Source organism: Diabrotica undecimpunctata, chromosome 6 (genome assembly GCF_040954645.1).
Source record: "Diabrotica undecimpunctata isolate CICGRU chromosome 6, icDiaUnde3, whole genome shotgun sequence".
Lineage (NCBI taxonomy): Eukaryota > Metazoa > Arthropoda > Insecta > Coleoptera > Chrysomelidae > Diabrotica > Diabrotica undecimpunctata.
The window spans coordinates 78,409,294-78,425,259 of NC_092808.1; the positions used below are offsets into that span (position 1 = coordinate 78,409,294).

The 15,966-nt window shown below is 31.4% G+C and overlaps 1 long non-coding RNA gene across 1 annotated transcript in view; it reads left to right on the top strand.

The window, feature by feature from the left end:
* Positions 1 to 15,693, top strand: part of LOC140442693 (uncharacterized) — a 40,497-nt gene extending 24,804 nt beyond the window's left edge. Inside the window, exons 3-5 of the long non-coding RNA XR_011951114.1 lie at positions 12,697 to 12,942; positions 13,243 to 13,341; positions 13,631 to 15,693. This is a non-coding gene — a long non-coding RNA (uncharacterized lncRNA). The remainder of the gene's footprint in view (positions 1 to 12,696; positions 12,943 to 13,242; positions 13,342 to 13,630) is intronic.
* The last annotated feature ends 273 nt before the right edge of the window (positions 15,694 to 15,966 follow it).

The window sequence follows — 15,966 nt, forward strand, 5'->3', positions numbered from 1 at the left end:
TCTCGTGATTGTCAGCCTAGTGTAAAATTGCATCACAAATTAACTCAATCGGTAAATGTTTCGTATAAAAACTTTAATTTGGAGCTATGTTTTATTGCCAAAAATATTTGTATTGCTGGATTTAAGTTATTCACACTTTCCTTTTTTCGGTGTTGTCTTGTTTCTTATGTGATCTGTAAAGAATTTTTTTTAAATTTCTTTTTGGTCTAAAGTCTATGGCATAAGAGTATGACTTTGTTTGTTGATAGTAGGGCATTTTCAGGTTCGACTTAAAATAACTTACTACCATCTAATTCTGCATCACTTGTTTCGTCATCGTCTATTACCTCATCCTCCATGTTCTGGTTGATTTCATCTAAAGTCTTGCATTTATATCCCTCTGCCCCCTTTTTCATTAGCATTAAGAGCTTGAAAATTTTTACCGTTTGATATACGTCATCAGGCAATCTATACACCTGTTTACGTATAGTCCATCCCAAACCCTTCTTTCAGTGCGTCATAGTTGATCGAATTCTTTCTAACGCATTAAGCTAGAAGTCACAGAAAAAAACGTGAGTCTGTGATTATTATACATAGAACTTAGAAAATTATGTATCGTCCACGGGTATTTGCATACTAAATCGAATTCTACTTACGGATGTACAATTGGTTAGAGTTTAGAATACGCTAAATAGATATCCAAACAATGATGCACATAAATATAATTTGACGCAAATGGTCTCGATTGTGACAGTACTTTCACAATGTCAACTAATAAAATGATAATTGTCATGCCAGGTTAGTGTTTTCAGACATTTTATAGTGAAAATTTAATTTTGTATTTATTGTCATAAAAATATTTTACATATGCCGAGATATACCGAGAAGAAACAAAGACTAATATTAAAATTATTAAATTATTTTCAATTAGAAGAAGAGGCTGGGACAACTTTATTACCAGTTCCTGCCGTTCATTAACCAATAACTATGAACATGTTATTAGAACTCGTGTATACAGAATGTTTAGTGAAGGTTTGTATAAAAATATAGTTAGCCATAACCTACTGAAATATCACTAGCGTCTTTAAATTTTTTCTTGTTCATTTTAGGCCAACATGTTACTCTGCATACCAAATTCAACTTGGACTAAACACTCTTTAGTAGAATGGTTAAAAGAAAGACATATACGTGTTTCAACAACCACACTTTCCTTTTTTCGGTGTTGTCTTGTTTCTTATGTGATCTGTAAAGAATTTTTTTTAAATTTCTTTTTGGTCTAAAGTCTATGGCATAAGAGTATGACTTTGTTTGTTGATAGTAGGGCATTTTCAGGTTCGACTTAAAATAACTTACTACCATCTAATTCTGCATCACTTGTTTCGTCATCGTCTATTACCTCATCCTCCATGTTCTGGTTGATTTCATCTAAAGTCTTGCATTTATATCCCTCTGCCCCCTTTTTCATTAGCATTAAGAGCTTGAAAATTTTTACCGTTTGATATACGTCATCAGGCAATCTATACACCTGTTTACGTATAGTCCATCCCAAACCCTTCTTTCAGTGCGTCATAGTTGATCGAATTCTTTCTAACGCATTAAGCTAGAAGTCACAGAAAAAAACGTGAGTCTGTGATTATTATACATAGAACTTAGAAAATTATGTATCGTCCACGGGTATTTGCATACTAAATCGAATTCTACTTACGGATGTACAATTGGTTAGAGTTTAGAATACGCTAAATAGATATCCAAACAATGATGCACATAAATATAATTTGACGCAAATGGTCTCGATTGTGACAGTACTTTCACAATGTCAACTAATAAAATGATAATTGTCATGCCAGGTTAGTGTTTTCAGACATTTTATAGTGAAAATTTAATTTTGTATTTATTGTCATAAAAATATTTTACATATGCCGAGATATACCGAGAAGAAACAAAGACTAATATTAAAATTATTAAATTATTTTCAATTAGAAGAAGAGGCTGGGACAACTTTATTACCAGTTCCTGCCGTTCATTAACCAATAACTATGAACATGTTATTAGAACTCGTGTATACAGAATGTTTAGTGAAGGTTTGTATAAAAATATAGTTAGCCATAACCTACTGAAATATCACTAGCGTCTTTAAATTTTTTCTTGTTCATTTTAGGCCAACATGTTACTCTGCATACCAAATTCAACTTGGACTAAACACTCTTTAGTAGAATGGTTAAAAGAAAGACATATACGTGTTTCAACAACCATGATAAAACTTGAATTATTGGAGAGGGGAAATCTTAGCTAATTAAGCACTTTCCTTGGAATGTATAAAATAGGAATTATGACAAACTGCCGTTCCAATAGAATGCGCAATAAAAATTTATATACAGGACGGGACCTTTAATATGTAAATTAAAAAACAATTTTGAATTGTTAAAGTTTTTATTCTATATTAAAAAAAAATAACCTTTTCACATTTAACCGATTACGATCCTGCAACCGTCAGATTTAACTAAAATGTCATGCAATAATTCTCGACATTCTTAAAATCCTATATGACGTCAAAATTAGTTGTTAGTTGTTCGATATCATTCGGCGGAATGTTGAAGATTTGGGTGGCTAAATGTTTGCACCATCTCGTCGATGTAATGGCACCAGGATTTTTTACTCCACTCATTTTGACATGTTTTTCCTTAACTTTATAACCAATCATCGGATTATTTGTACCGATTTTCGGGAACAGTATTTTTCAAGAAGTTTTTTCTTCAATTTGTCAAAACACCTGTGTTTCTTGTATATCGACCCATTCCTCGTTTGTCACGAATCACAACTATTTTTAATTTATTTAGCAATGTTTTTTCAGTAGGTGTTATGGCTTCTGAAAACTCTTCATATGTTTGATGAGTACTTGTTTCAGAATAAACGTGAAGTGGCATGCGCTCCATTTCGGCAACTCTTTCACAATTCAATTAAAACGGCAGAAAATTGTTTCCATTAACAACTTGTAGCTTAGTTTACTATTTTTATTATTCTTTAAATGTTGAATAGATTCATCTGCTTCGTTTAATAAAGAATTTTTAAAATTTTTTAGATCAGTTGCTGTAGGTAAAATCGTTTACTTGTTCCATTTCTTTATATTTAAATCTGCAGTAGCAACGGTTGATATCTCAAACTTCCAAGCATCCTCCAGTAACTGCTTAAAAATTTTAAAATTTGACGCTGCTTCGGCTGCAACGTGGAAATATGGTATTTTCGTTTCAGAGTAAGCAATATGGCGATATCACAGCATTGTTTTAAAGAAGTTTGAATATTCATTGTATATGTAATAGAAGCAAAAACTTCTTGACGGCATCATACCTTGCTAATTTTTTAGTAGCATCAACAAATAAATCGAAATATACTTGCTGAAGTGCATCATATAAATTTTTGATTATTGGTTGTAAAGTCTGTATTTCTATCAACAATTTAGTAAGCTCTCTTATTTTTTGAAAACACACATTGATAAGGTGTTTTTATCTGTGAGTTTTTAAATAGCGAGCTCGGAATTTACAAATCTATAAATCTTTTTTTGCCACTAAAGAAACTTTCCTTAACTGAGGATCTACTTATAAATATTTAACAATTACGCACAAAAATACATCGGAATACACTAGCGTAGTGCGTAGTAGACACTTTTTTTTAGTTTTTGTGGCTGTGCTATTATTACTGCATCAGTAGTAATCGTGAGTGTACACCAACCCAACATTTTATTCTTCAGAGATTTTAGAGAGTCCCTTTAGTGATTTCATAATTTGTTATGTATCATTCATCTTTTAGCAGATTTAAAATTCTCTCGACCTCTTGACATGTTCAGTTTTCAGCCTATAGATCAATTGATACTGTATAAAGCAAACTCAATAAAACAATCTTTGTGTTAAATTAAGTAACGTAAGTATATCCATTTAAACGTGTGCATTCGTGTTTAAATCAAATATAAATAATTGTATAAAAATACACATTTTGGAAGTATTTAATTTTGTTCCGAAGGGACTGTTTAACTATCGTACTTTTTTCAATTCTCTACTGACAAAATAAAAGCTAACTTCTAACATCTATCTATTAAAATAATAAAAAATCTGATGTTGACCCGTCACGTACCTGACATCGTTTCAAGGTGGGTGGTTTATGCGACTTTCGTCATCAGGTTTATCATGCACAAAAAGATATTAGTACTTAGTTTTTGAAAAACGTCTAAAAATCTGTTGCTGTATTTAAATTTATCACTGATTAACTACACCGAATCTGAATTTGTTCTTTTACAATATCGAAAGGCTTTTCAAATAAAAGTTGTTCGCAAGACCAGCCGTCGGAAATATACATTCTTGTAAAATCACAAACAACAAAATACAAGAGTAAAGTACCACAACTTCCAGATGAATGTTGCTGTAAACATTTTCATAGGATGCGATTATAGTAAGAAGCTTAAATATGAAATGTCATCAAAGTAATATCGTAAAAATAATATATTTACAACTTCAACTCTATTACCTACATGTTGCTGTTACTTCAATGCCAAACATCTATATATTTGATGCTATTTCAGACGGTTAGCAATGTTGCCAAATTGAAATGACGCAGAATAATCGAGAGAATGAAAATAATATACACCAATGAATTATACTCCATTCTTTTATGCGCCTTCTGAAGGAGATATCGTGAACTAATATATACACAAAAATTTCATGCTAACACCATTGTTGCGTCACTTAAAATCCTCAATAAATTTGTTGCCATAACTCAGAACTCTTTGCAAATTCGCCACCTCCCTTGTTTGGATTACGAGTGTCCCCTGATGTCAGTTAGGAGAAATTGGTACCAACCATTTTTGAAATAATACTGCGTCCGTATATTGACGCAACAATGCGGTGGATGCAGCGTTACATGCACAAACATAAAGGTAAGGACGCATCAATATCTGGAGGGAGGATCTATATATGTATATATACATATATATATATATATATATATATATATATATATATATATATATATATATATATATATATATATATATATTTAATATATATACACATATATATATATATATATATATATATAATAATATATATACACATATATATATATACACATATATATATATATATATATATATATATATATATATATATATATATATATATATATATATATATATATATATATATATATATAATAATATATATACACATATATATATATATACACATATATATATATATATATATATATATATATATATATATATATATATATATATATATATATCGACGGTGGAAAAGCAAAACTTTTACTTTTTGACTTTTATATATAACTGAAATCAGCATTTTTTCTGCGTCGATTGGTATTAGTTTCATCACTCTCTGAGGACTTTGATGTCGCTTAAAGTGTTCCAGTTTTGTGGATCATTTTTATCAACCATAATTGTACCGACACAAAATTTTATCAATTTACGTATAGGTTGCTCTTAAGTTAACACCCATTTGATATATTTGGCATTCTAATTGTTTATGCTTTCGTTTTTTAGCTAGCGAGAGGTGGTGAAATTGTTTTTCCTTACCCTGAACTATGTTACTAATAATACTTAAAGTGTTTTTCTGTGTTCATACTAGTTAGTGGTAGGTGACTTAAATTATTTTTCCTATCTAACATTTATTGCACATCGCGTATTTAATGTGTTTACCTCATATTTTCAGAATGGGTTGAATGGCGTTCAATTTGTTTTGCAACATGTCTAATAAAATACGAAGTGTCGCTTATTGTAACGTATAAAATTATCACAACTGTTTTTAAATTAACCGACAGCATTACAATTTTTATAAATGGCGCCTAAGTTGTTTTGACTTCAATTGTAAATGATGTTTAGTGTAGTTTAAGATATACATTTTTCTGATTATTTAATTAGCGTGTCGCTTAATGCAACGTTTTTTTAACGAATTTTTTGCAATGTAGATGTTTATCCATAAGAGAAAATGCTAAATGCTTCAAAAATTTTCTTCTAAGCATTTTATTATCAGCAAGGTTGTTACTTGCATGAATCACTAGCGAATTAATTCCTGCGATATTTAGTATGGTGTTAAAAATTATCATGGGCTAACGTCTTGATTTTCGCGAAACATCATAAGAGAAGCATAGCTGATCATCGACGTCAACCCCGCCTTTTGTTTTGTTATAAAACGTCAGAATTTTTGGTTTATAATGTTCAAATGTTTCTCTATCTATAGCGTCGTCATCATGTAGACTTGAAACAAGCAATACAACTTTCTTCTTTTTGCGGATATACGACACTAAGGTACATGTATCGCTAAAGGCGAATATACTTGATTTTAGAGGACGAGATCCTTGAAGTAATTCAGGGGGCAGTTCCCTTTTGTTCTTTCTAATGGTCCCCACAACAGTCAATCCAAATTCTTTTTTTAAAACATCTATTAAAGTAGAAACCCTCAATTTAGAAGAGTGATATCATAGTTTAAACGCGGAATATCCTCAAATTTAAATGTACACAGCGGCCCTCGAAAACTGCCTGTTTTCTCGATTGCCATTTGCGTTTTCTCATAAGAAATTACAGAATATATAAAGTAGTATATTTATTTGTGCTTCTCTATAGTAGACTTGACCAGAAGTTGTCGAACAGTGTAGCCAATTCTTGTTCACAAGTAGTAATTATGGTCATACAAAACCTGTATTCTTCCATGCAGCGATTAATACCGTCATAAAAATACAAAAAAACCTGATCTTTTCAATAGTAAAAATTAAGCACAAAATTGTAATGAAATAAATTTTATTTATATGTTCCGTTTCGTTACATATTTAAATTTATAAAATAAAAATCTATATTTTAAAACAATATTTTTCAATCGTTTGGCAACTTTGGAATTAGCGACGGAACCCCATTTCAATTCAGATCCACAGAAAACCGTCAAACTAGTTTTTGTCGAGCGAGTGCCCATCAATAATAGGTTATTTACATTGGCGTATCTGAGAGTAGGGTATTTTATGCGATAAGTTTGTGTTATTGATAAAACGTGTTATTGATAATACGAGTGTTATAGTTTGTCGTTTTATAGTAAATGTTTAGTTATATTCTGTGATTATTTGGTTTGAGTTTTATTGGAGTTGGACGAAAAACCGAGTTGTTCCAAGAGAAGACTGCAAAATTCTGATGTTGATTCCAAAAATGAAATGCCGCAAAAGAGACGGAAAATGTTAACGTCCGAAGAGAAGGTAATAATACGAAACGTTTATGAAGCAATTGTCGGCAGAAAAATGGAATTAAATGTTAGCCAAGCGGTCGACATTTGTAGTAGTTTAACAAAAGTATCCGTTAGCCGTATTTATCCTGTACTTAAAAATACATCGGAAAATAAAAAGCAAGAAAAAGGTAAAACTAGAGGTAGGAAAAGCATTGTTTTGGATGACGAGACAAGGAATATTATACGTCGAAAAATTCATTCATTTTATTTTCGGAATGAAATTCCAACACTGAAAAATATTTCTCAAGAGCTCGAAAACGATGACTCCTTACCCAAGATATCTCGTAGAGTCTTAACCAGGACCATGGGTGAAATGAACTTTCGATATGTAAAACTCAACAGAAAAAGTATGCTAGTAGAAAAAAATAAAATTATTGCGCGGAGAAGAAAATATTTAGAAGAAATACGCAAAATTCGCAGCACTGGACGCAAAATATGTTATTTGGATGAAACCTGGATTAACCAAGGTTGGAAAAGGTCATACAGTTGGAAAAGTTTGGCAAGATTGATATGTCAAAAGTAAACGCGAAGCATTTATAGAAGGCTGATATACAGGACTAAAAGCTCCATCAGGAAAGGGACGGCGTTTAATCGTCACCCATATAGGAAGTGATACAGGGTTTCTTGATGATGGTTTTCTTCAATTTGAGTTGAAAAAAACAGGTGATTATTAAATAAATTTAAAGGAAGGATTCAAGAATGGCTTACAGAAAAGGGGATTGCATACGAAGAATCAATGCTCAAAATTTAGCTCCTCGACATTGCACGGTTAAGGAAAATTGAATATCTTAAATATGCTGTAGATGAAACTGCAAAAGATTATGGTGTCAAAGTTCTCCGTCTACCACCTTACCATTGCGAACTTAATCCCATTGAACTTATCTGGGAGCAAGTGAAAGGAGATGTAGCACGCAATAACAAAACGTTCAAATTAAACGAAATTAAGAAACTTTTGATTCAAGCAATCCTCCATGTAACTCCAGCGAAATGGGATAAATGTATAGGACACATAATTAAAGAAGAACATCGTATGTGGGAACTTGACACTCATATCAAAGTTTTACTAGAGCCAATTATAATTACACCAGGTGGTGAAGATAATGACAGCGATAGCAGCACTGCATCTTCAGGTTTAGACAGCGAATAATATTTTCTAATAGTTTAATAAGAACATCAACATAAAAAAAACCAAAAACAAAAAAAAACGAGAAGAACATAGTAAGTGTATAGTGTATAGTGTTTGTGTTTAAACACATCAAACATTATTATTATTTTGTTTTTATAGAATTTGATTTTGTTTTATAGGATTTTATTTTGTTTTGTTTTATACTGTTTAAGTGTTTTGTTCATTTTATTTAATAAGACAATATGGCTCTTGGCAAACACCCATTTAAAAAAAGTATCGCGCCACAAGACATACCTCTGGGGTGGTGTGGAAACTGTCTTAAAATTTTTTTTAAAAAAATTTCATTGTGTAACTGTTTAAGGACGGGTCACGTCAAAAGACGTTTTAGCGTAACTTCCGCGACAGCCGGTTGGCATCAGTAAACTTTCTGCAAAATTACTTCTTTTTTATAGCTTTTTGTTTGTGGCATTCTGTATTTTTAGGGGAATGTAGGGAATGAGCCACAAAATATTTATTCATATGTTTATTTATTGACGTTTCGATCTCTATATCCAGAGACCGTTTTCAATTATACAAATGATAGTATTATTTATTTTCTATGGCTTTTCGCTTGTCGTTCTGTATTTTTAGAAATGATGTTGGGAATAAGCCACAATATATTTATTCAAATGTTTAATTTACGGACGTTTCGATCTCTATAAAGAGACCGTTTTCAAACATACAAATGACAGATATATTTATTTTTCTATAGCTGCTTGTTTGTGGCATTCTGTATTTTTAGGGAGAAATAAACATTAATATTTGAAAAATAAAATATAATTAACGTTAAAATAAAAGTAAGTGTACGTCACTGGATTTCCAAACAGCTTTCCGCATTTCTGGGACTTTAAACGATGACTCACTCTCTCAAATAGTGAAATTATACCATAGAGGAATGCTAATGAACCAATTATCTAGAGTAATGTTGCGCCCAGAATTCTTTATTGGCGCACACATTATTTTTACAACTTCTTTCGGGGAATTGTCTACAGTAAATGGGCCATCTGGTTGACGACCCACATAAACCTCCATATTTATGGTATAATACATTTCGGCATCACATAAACTAAAAATTTTAAGCCCATACTTTGAGGGTTTGCTTGGAATATATTGTATCCAAGGGCAATTCCCTAAAAATCCAGGAAGCATTTCATCGCACGTTACATTTTACGAAGAGTTATATCCCGATTTACACTTTTCTACGAATTTGTCAAAAAAATACTCGGATGGCGGCCATTTTATCCAGTCTCCTACGTTCTTCATGATCGACCTTATCATTAAATCTAATGCATCTTAGAAGAAACCGAAATCGGGATAAGGACATAACTAGTCTAAATATTTCGATACCTTTGCCATTAGTTTGCCAGATATCTTCTGTATTCAGGTAATGGGCTTTATATGTCCCTGCCAAATATAAAAGGCCAATAAGAGCGCGAATTTCAGATGGGTTTGTAAGCTTTGCATTCCTCTCCCTAGAGAAATTGCTTGCTATACTTTCAATGTATTTATTAGTGGATTCTACAATTATGTAAATCATGTCCTCATCAATGAAATGACTGCATATTTCATAAATGTCTTTCAAGTTTCTCGTAAATCTATTAGGGCCAGGTGATTTTTTTACTAAATTAGGCTTGCTCATACGTATTCTTTTGTTTTTTGTTTGATGCTTTCTCCACACTGTACCATCTTTTCCCCTAAAAACACTTTCTTCTTGTACATTATTCAGTAAAACTTCTCCAATTTCCTCTAAATCCTGTTCTTGTCCGCTTTCCGAATCTTCCGACCTCCCATCAATAACTTCCGGATTTACTTCATTCTCGTCATCGTCGTCGTCATATTCTATATCAAGCGGTTCTTCTTCCATGAGGGCTTGAAGTCTCCTTTGTTCCTTCTCATAGTCCATTCTAAAAATAAAGCCAAACAAGTTATATATAAAAGTTTGCTGTAGCTTAAAATTTAAAAAAAAATATTTGATTCTCAATAATAGAACAAAGAAAATTATGAAATATCGTAATAGTAATTTGCTGCAAAGTAATTTAAAATTTGATGACTAATTACATAGTAAAAGAAAGAGAGGTATATTCAAAAGGTTACTAAATAATAAGACAAAAGTATAATAGTATATTATTTAAAAAAACTAGCGTTTATACATACCTTAAGGTGATAAGAACACAATAAAACGATTTATAAAATCTTTTTAGCTGACTAGACGCGCGCGGAAGTTATTACCTTTGCGCTGTAACTCCTAATCAACAAACCTCCCGCTACTCTGATTTAGTACTGAGGCTCCTTGTATCGAACGAGTAAGCTACTGAAGGCCGTGGTTGCCAAATGTAATTTTTTTCCGAAATATTAGCAATTTTTAATATATGTGCGTTCTTGTTGTCCATGTAGCGACTAGTTAAGGGTTAAAAACAGGTTTCATATCTTGTATAGGTCACTTCGATAATCTATTTTCTCGCAAGCTTTCTTTTGCTCGGTATACAAATTTTTGTAAACGGATTAATAAGTCTTTTCCGAGTGTTTACATCTCGTTCAGTTAGATTTCATGAAACTTGTAAAAATGAATCTCCAGTAAAGTTCATGTGATGGGAAAAAAGAGGTGTGGATGAGCAAACTATTAATAAACCTGTTAAAATTAAACCTAAAGTAATACAACCTAACAGTAATCAAAAAAACAAGATACGTAAAATTTTAAGAGATAGACGTATGCCTTCTTATCTTGATGAATATGAAGTGCCTATGATGATGGCTTGTCTATTGCTGGCTGTCTACCTTCCGAATCACCTAAAAATACACTGAAGCTGTTTGGATGCGGAATGGATGGAGAAATGCCATAGATAAGGAACTTTTGTCTTTAGAAAACGAGGTTACCACCTGTCAGTACCAAACATTCTGGAATCTTCAACACTAATTGGGACGTTCTGGAAAAGCAAATTCATTTCAAATCACATTTTCGTCGCCATACTTCTCCGAAACCTCTGTACCGATTTTTATGAAATTTTATACATGTATTAGTTAAGTCTGAGAATAGGCTTTTATCTATTTTTCATACCCCTAAGGGGTAAGGTTGATTCACCTGCAACATTTTTTATATTTTTTTAACAATTTTTATTTTTATGTTTTTATGATGTGGCATTTAAAATACACATACCCCTTACTTTTCACCCCTCTATTGCTAACTCTATTTTAAATAGCCCTATTAGTGTTATAGAAATAATTGCCATACTCTATCGAAATGGCTTGACTGAGTTTTATGAAATTTTTTATGTGCATTCGTTAGGTCCAATGACAACAATTAGTTAGGTCCAAGAAGAATAGGTTGTAATCTATTTTTCATACCCTTATGAGATAAGGGTGGTTCACCACAAACATTCTTTTTTTTTATTTTTTAAACAAAATTTTATTTTTATGTTTTTTTGATAGATAGAAATAATAAATAGATTCATCGCCTAATTTTTTCACCCCTTTATTCCGAACTCTTGTTTTTTAATGTATTTTAAACTTTGATGTAAGTTTATATATATATATATATATATATATATATATATATATATATATATATATATATATATATATATATATATACATATATATTAGATCGTTATCTATTTTTTATACCCCTAAGGAGTAAGGGTTTTTAAGCTCAACTATTTTGTTATTTTTTGGACATTTTTTATTTTAATTATTTTAATTTTTTATGATGTGGCATTAAAAACTACATACAGCCCTTAATTTTTACCTTTCTATTTCATGTCACAGAGTTAGTTACCCTAGTCCCCCCAAAAGTTAGTTTACCCCAAAATGGTTTGACCAAGTTTTATGAAATTTATTATGTGTATTTGGTAGGTCCTAGAATAGGTCTTAACCTATTTTTTATACCCCTCAGAAGTAAGGGGTGTTACCCCAAACAATGTTTTTAATTTTTTTTTGGCAAACTTTTTTATTTTTTGTTTATGATGTGGCATTAAAAAATATATACAGCCCTTAACACATTTGCTGCCACCTATTGCGACGAAATTATAAATAGAAGTGCCAATCAAAGGTCGCTTCAGTCAGTGATCAGCCGTTACCGGGAGAGATCACGTTTCTTGAGACTTGTTGATAAGGGCGATAGTAGAACCGAGTAAGTAAATAATTACCTTTTGTCTGTTAATTATTTTAAAAATATCCGATTTATTATTAGTCTATTGTATTATTTTAAATATAAAATAGTTGTTTATTTATTAAATTTATCATATTCATTAACTGCCTAATTCAAAAACTTTTTTACAGTTACGTGATGGACCGTAGGAAGTTTTATAAAAAAGTAATATTTGAATTCTCTCAGGTACCTACGTGGTAAACGTAAATTATCCTTCGAAGACGAAATAGCATCAAACCCTACACAGTAACAAAAATCTTCGGAATTAACTTCATTATTGGATAATAATCAACCCTTGATAAGCATGGAAAATATGGGTGATCATGTTTCATCTTCTAAAATATTTTATAAAAATCATCAGTCAATAAGTAAATCAGGTATGTATTATATTTAATAATTATTTATTCACTATATTTACCATTGCATGATTTTCACTCCACTTTCGCCTGTGTTGTCATCTGCCTTTATAAGGATAAAAGCGGCTTTTGTTTCTAATAAACGCATTGGTGACATTGAAACGTACATAGGCTACTACCTGTTATATTTAAAGTAAATGACGAGTGTTTACTGTTTGGACTAAATTTTTCTTGAGATATGTTATGAACACAAAGCTTCTCTCTATACAAGTACTAATGGATACAATAGTTTGAGAAATAAATTGTAGTAATTTATTTCAGAACTACACAAAAACACCGATGTCCCACAAATAGAATGTTTGCAAAACAATAACACTGATGGCCATAATACTGAGACTCCACCAACCTTGGAAATAATAGGTTCGTATTGGAATTTGTTATTTTCAATAATATTAATTTGCAAGATTCAACTAGTTGATAAAAGGTAAATGATGATTTGAGTTTTAAATATTATTTTAGAAAAGGGTAGACGATAGACTATAGCAAACATTATCATTACACGGCTCTGAAATGCTTAACTTGCGAACGTTTTGAGTGCTTTATTTGTATGTACCTTCATAATAATTTATTGTCAGTCTTTCTATTATTGATTCTTGTTATATTAGCCCTATTATGAAATTTAAATAAAATATCATCTCTTTTATTTCAGTTGACACTGTTGCAGAGTTTCAATGAACTATTGGTAGCAATGTAATTGATAGCAATGCAATAACAAACACAATGGAAAATTTAGTCACCAAAGATGCTGCTTCTGATCCTGTTAGCAAAGCAAAATACAAATGATGCAAATGACCCAGACTTAACAAAAAGACATATTGTGAATTTATCTCCGATAATAAGGACCCGTTTTTTACTGATGGTTCTAGTTCGTGGAGGGATACAGATGATATTGACATAGTTGGCGAAAAAGGTAAAAGAACAAAACGAATAAATTATAGAAAGAATAGAAAGGATCTTAAAAATAGAGGTCAAGAGTATACCCTAGCAGATGGCATAATACTACGTTCTAAAAGAGAAATTATACTTAATTAATCCTTGTATCGGAAAAAATGCGGCAATGGCTGCCAGAATGTACCCGAAGAACGAAGATTGTCATTGTTTCATCATTTTTGGGGTTTGAGTAGTACCAGACAGCGCGATTGGATTGTAAATATGAGGCGACGAAATTCTATCAAGAAAAAACGTTCAAAAGATAAAGGGAAACGTCCTTTTTTGTACGAATATTACATTAATGATAACGAAGATAGACGAAGAGTCTGCCAGCAGTTTCTACTTAACACCCTAGCTATTACACAAACTTATGTGCATTATACACTAATAAATTCCATTGAGGGATCTGCAAAAGATGATCTAAAAGGTAAAATCATACCTGCTAATAAAACTAAGGAAACTACATGGCAAAGCGTTATAAACTTCATCAAGAAGTCGCCAGCACTGCCCTCTCACTACTGTCGAAAGGATACTACTAAACTCTACTTACCAGTTTAATTTAAGAACCAAAAAAATTTCTACCGTATTTACAAAGGCGACAAAATATCCGAGGGAATAGACTATGTCAGTGAAAAAATGTTTTTAAACATATTTAATACTAAATTTAATATAGGTTTTCATATTCCTAAGAAATATGAATGTCTCAAATGTATTAAATTTGATGCAGCAAACACTGAAGAGAGCAAAGCAGAAAAGGAAGACCACCTTATGGAAAAGAAATCTAGCAAGAAAAGTTACAGTTTTCATCGTGAAATGAGTCAGAAACGCAAAGATTTAATTTGTACATCTTTTGATCTTGAACAGTTATTGAACACTCCCCATGGCGAAAGCATGTTTCTAGTATTCAAGGAAATATGCCGTATACAATTTATGTTTTTATGAAAATGGCAGCAGAGCAGGCTTTTGTTACATCTGGGGAGAAACTGAAGGAAAACCAGGGAGCAATGAAATTGCTTCTATTATCCAGAAATAAATAGATCTAGTTGATGCACGCATCTCAGTGAAATACCTTATACTGTATTCCGATTCATGTCCCGGACAGAATAAGAATAGGATCATTTTGTATATCATTTGATCATCACTGAAAATTGTGAAAATATTGTAAGCATCTAATTGAACTACTTGCTCCCGGTACATACAGGAGATGTCTGTTGATTCTATGTACTCTGTTATAGAAGGCGCTGTAAAAAAATTCTATTGTATGGGGCCCCTTCGCAATGGGCTACAGTTTGTGAGTTAGCTAGAAAAGAACAAAAGCCTTATAACGTCAGTTATTTGGATCATACAGATTTCCAAGGTTATGAAAGCTTTGCTGAAAAATATTTTCTCGGTAATTTAACTGGAAAGATAAGCAAGATCAGAGTTGCTACTTTTAAAAAGTCTAAAATCAATCAGATGTCAGTCAAATATAGCATGAGATCTGCTGAAGAAGAAGAAATTATTCCTATCATCATGGGAGGAATAAATTGTAAGGTCGTGGACCAATTGTACAAAACATCTTTGACCATAACTAAAACAAAATATAACGATTTAAAAAATCTTTGTGATGATCAGGTGATCCCCAAATTGTTCCAAAAGAAATATATAAATTTACCTTCAGTTACAGGAATTGATACCCTCGCAGAAACAGACATAGACGACATTATGTAAAACTTTGTTTTAGATATTTAATTTTTGTTTTCATTTCACATCAGTTAGCCGTATATGTTTCATACCCAAACTTATTTTACGAGTACATAAGATTTATCTTGTATAACGAACGAGTTTTTGTTTTTATACTTTATTAAAATATAATAATATTTTCTAAACGTTATTTTATTTCTGATAACCGTCACCCTAGATATAGGTAAATTAAACTAGGTCGAATTAAAACTAGAGTGTAATAATTATGTTTAATAAGGTATTAGATGACTCGTAATAATGTGCCTTTGTCGTTACAATTACTTCTTTAGTTTATTTTTTTATTTAGAATTTCCGCATCAACCATTAAAGGTT